We start from the raw sequence: 4137 nt of genomic DNA, 5'->3' as shown, positions 1-4137 counted from the left end.
TTTGCATATTTGTTAACTTTTATTGAAAGTGAACCAACCAGGCTAGATATTGTAAATTTTATCCTACTGGAAACTGGGTACATTTGTATTCCTATAAATATTATTGAGTTTTGCTCTGGAAGTGTGGTTAAATTAATCATAAACAGTTTGATCACTTCAGAAATTACTTTAAAGCTGTAGTAGATGAGACCAGAGCAGCATTTAGTCTAGGAATAATTTTCCTTCAATGTTGAGATAAAAAAATTTGGACTTACCATAGTTAAAGGAGTAACTTTAACTAATTTTGTGATTTCATAAATCTATGGATGAAGAACTTGAGCTTGTGATATAGGTTTGGTAAAATCATTTCATTTTGAGAATAATATTTGCTCTTTAATGAAAATCTGTAAGGGAAGTGAGAAATTTCTGTATTCTACCACTTAAAGATAAATTTTGCTAACATTCTGGGGTAATTTCCTTTGCTTTACAAGAAAGTATGTGTTTTGTCACAGTGTGGGGTATTCTCCCCTCCCCACTCCCAGTTAGAGAACTTAAAAAAATTTTTTTTAGTAAATTAGGGAGTGCTTTGATTAAACCTAAACAATATAGCCCATCCCAACATGCATTTCTTGTCCTCAAGGAGACTTAGGCAAACAACCTGGGATACTCTACTGGCTGCCAACACATGCCCCAGGCCTTTAGTTAGTTTCCAGACCTACAGGTTTGTTTCTCACATCTATTCTTCAAATTTAATAAACTTGAGGTACTTCCAGGGAGTTGATAGAAAATACTATTCCCTACTCTTCCCAATTTTGCTTTGGAAGTCTTGGTTCACAAGACTTCCCCTTCAGTCTTAGGGCAAGCTGTTCTTGGCCAAGACATGACATCAGCAGTTTATCGCCAGATTTTTTTCACTTAAGGAACACTTGACTTCTAGCCATGTGCTGAGTGAGCCTTATGCTTGTTAGGGTTTTACAGAATGACTCCCTACTCTGCAGGAAATCATATGCTAGAGGGAGAGAGACCATATTAACTAAGGACTGTAATGCTGAGTATCTTGGTCCTCCGCATTTTTTCAGAGTGCCACAGTGCTTTGAGAAAAAAGGAGGAAGGTAGAAAATTACCTTGCCCTCTCCTGAGGACTTCAGAAAACTTTTGGTTTTGTTGTATTTTGTTTTTACAAGAATACCAAATATTAGCACATCAAAAAAGAAGTCATAACAAGGCACAGCAAATAGAAGCATATATTAGCAAAGAATTACATTGTATACTCATATAGTTTTTCTTTTCTTTTTTTGTACCCTTGACAGTAACCATCAGGGTTATTGTCAGGTGTAAAGTAATGTTTGATAGCCACAGGTTAGGAAACCAAGATGAACTCACCAGTGGTTCCAAGCATTTTAACAAAAAGACACAAGAATGATTTGGCCACTTTAGTGAAAAAAGTCTAGGAAAATTATAAATACATTCCAATTCTAAGAAGAACTTGATATTACTTCCAAATAGCTCAACCAAGTATATTATATACTAATATTCTAAAGGACAAAGTTGTGCTAAGTAAAGTTATTTACAGATAAAATGGTTGTATACTACCTTTAAAATCTATAATTTAGGTTTCATATTTTTCCATTAAAAATTAACTGCACTACACTATTTACAATAAGTTAGGGAAGCAACCCAAATGCCATGATTAGATCAAGAAGATGTGGCATATATACACAGTGGAATATTACTCCGCAATTAAAAAAGATAAATCCATGCCATTCACAGAAACATGGTGGAGCTGGAAGAGATCATGCTCAGAAAGAAAAAGAAAAGTGTTGGTGGCTCTTGTTATGGGAGGAATATAAGGGATCCAAATAAGGGATCGGGGGAAAAGTATTCATAATAAAGTAAAAACCAAAATCAACAGGCAACTATAAACCAGAGACACTCTGCAGGGGGTAGGTGGGAGTAGGATTAAAATAGGGGTGGGAAGAGCACAGGGATTGTGGTGAAGATGCATGGTGAATTTGTGGTGGGAATTCCGTGGGGATTATACCTAAGATGATAAAACATACAATGTATGAAAATGAAGAATGAGGTAAAAATAATTTGAAAAATAAAGCCTAAAAAAATTAACTGCACTGAAGTTCTATAAATTTTACTTAAGCAATTTAGTTATGAGACTTTTCAACGGAAATAGATTTTGCGATCTCAAATATTAATAAGAGTTTAACAGTAATCTCTACCAACATGTGCTGTAATTGTTATATGGCTTGCCGAGGCCATACCTTCTTGCTGTAGAGTAAATGGGTTAATCAGATTTTTTTGTGCCCTCCTGCCGCTAGCCTCTATGACTGCCACCTGTGGCCTTGTGCGCCTCCCATGTTTATGGACACCTGGGCTCAGAGAGAACAGGCACATACATATGTGTACATGTGCACACCTGAGCCCAGTGTTGGGCCGGTTTCCCAGAGAAATCAGGCGGCACTCAGAGAGGTAGAGAGAGATTTAATTGTCACACCAGTGGGCTCAGTGAGATCAGCCCCAAAAGGCTGAACACCCCAGGGCAGAAATGCATGGTTTTATACAATTTGTATGAGGAAACTTGCCATCCCATCCATCATAGCATAAGCATTCTTTATTGTTCAGGAAGAAGGTTAAGGTAGCCATGCTACCCCTGTGAACAGGGGGTGCAGTCCACTCAGTAGCTTCTCTGCTCCAGCAAGCAGCAGAATGAAAGCAACAGACTCCCCCAAGCAGCAGACTTGGGAAACTTCCTGCTCAGTAGGAGGGAGGGATAAGAGGGCGGAGATACTGAGGTGAGATTTTGAGACAAGATGAGAGGCTGAAAGGGAGAATGCCAGAGAGGCGAAAGAGTGAAAGGAGAGAGGCCTGCAGGCTGGCCTGTCCTGCCTTACTGCTTGGCACTAAGATTCATAAATTCACATGAGTATAGGAAAAGATCCAACTTTAATGAATCAGCACTTAGACTGCAAATACCTTTAAAAATCACACAGGACTACTTTGCTGCAGTTATTCAAAATGTCTGTTTTAAGTTAGAGCAGTCATTAAAAAAAATTAATACCCAGAATTAAGAAGTTTATATCCACCTCAACTACTTAATCTGATTTGGAGAATTCAGAAGGCAAGGAGATGGTGCCCAGTGGCTCCCGTGGGGTCTGAGGTGTGAGTTTAAGATCCCACGGCAGGCAGTGTTTAGTGGTGGGTGGGCTCCAGAGGAATGGTAGACCAGCTCCTGTATCTGCAGTGGAACTCATCAAAGAAATCGGGAGACAGAATTTACTTTCCAATGCAGACCTGGTCCTACAGAAACAGAAGATTTCAAGTGAATGTTCAACTATAAAAAGAGTGGCAGAAAAGGGAACCACATATGAAATATGAAAGAAGACCTAGTTTCCTGTAGGCGAAGACACATGATGACGACAGTATAAAACTTTGGGAGATGAGACAAATTTCTCCACTTCCCTCTAAGATGCCACCAGTCAACCTTCCTTCAGGGACATCGCGCTGGCCTGAACTCCAAAGGCCAGCAATTAGGAGCTTCTCAGTAAGAGAACCAGCAAATGTGCATCTCCAAATCTTGAAATACAGACATAAGCAAAGGGAAAACATCTCTAGACCATTCCTATAGTGACTGTGTCCCCGGGAAGGGGAGACCGATGCCTGTACTTGAAGGATCTGCTGCTCTTGAGGGGGTCGCTACAGGAGTAATGACTACATCACCCCAATGCTATGTTTGTCTCTGGGACTAGGATGGCAGTCATGACCAGCAAGACAGACGAACTAGAAATGCAGTCACCAGTTGATAGAGTCACATGGTGTCAGATGGTGTGTGTTCTAGGAGAGAAGTCTCCCTGCAGACAGAGGGTTGGGTTCGTCTGCATTTTCATGGAGGACAAACCTGGGTGCCTGAGAACGAGGGCAAGTGTGTTCCCTCTTCCTGCTCCCTGCCTGCAAGCAACCCCCTCAAGGGAAGCAGATCCTTCAAGTACAGGCATTGGTCTCCCCTTCCCGGGGACACAACCATTATAGAAATGTCCTAGAGATATTTTCCTTTTGCCTATCTCTGTATTTCACCTGGAGGAGACTGAGTTGTGCCCCAAGTGGGTACGGAGCAAGAGGTTATTGATGAAAAATCTCCAATGAGATGTC

Source organism: Condylura cristata, unplaced genomic scaffold, assembly GCF_000260355.1.
Source record: "Condylura cristata isolate star-nosed mole 26May11 unplaced genomic scaffold, ConCri1.0 scaffold00001, whole genome shotgun sequence".
Lineage (NCBI taxonomy): Eukaryota > Metazoa > Chordata > Mammalia > Eulipotyphla > Talpidae > Condylura > Condylura cristata.
Note: the sequence above shows the minus strand (reverse complement) of the source record.